This window comes from Physeter macrocephalus, chromosome 13 (genome assembly GCF_002837175.3).
Source record: "Physeter macrocephalus isolate SW-GA chromosome 13, ASM283717v5, whole genome shotgun sequence".
Classification (NCBI taxonomy): Eukaryota; Metazoa; Chordata; class Mammalia; order Artiodactyla; family Physeteridae; genus Physeter; species Physeter macrocephalus.
Genome location: NC_041226.1, coordinates 14,034,326 through 14,034,807, shown reverse-complemented (window position 1 = coordinate 14,034,807; position 482 = coordinate 14,034,326).

Sequence of the window (482 nt, the reverse complement as noted above, 5' to 3'; positions counted from 1 at the left end):
GGATCGTTCCGGACCGGGGCACGAACCCGCGTCCTCTGCATCGGCAGGTGGATTCTCAACCACTGCGCCACCAGGGAAGCCCAAGGTATGCGTTTTTAAGTGACTTAGACTATCAAAAATATTATGCTTTTGCAATTAAGCATACTTAATTTATTTCAGTTTTATAATTCCATTGTGAGCATATAATTGTGAGCGTATTTATTTAACTAATGAAGCCATTATAATGATAATTTTGCACTTATGTGATATAGTGAGTACCGTATTACTTCCTATGTTATAAACATAACCCACCATTATTCAATGGACATAACTTTCAGTCAACTTTTACGTCCATTATTCAATGGACATAACTTTCAGTCATAACTTTCAGTCAACTATAATGCTCATTTTCACAGGATTTATATAACCAATTATATTATTAATGTGCTTTAGTTTAAGTGGTGCTGTGCTGAAATTCTTAGGAGGGAGTTTTAGTTCTATTA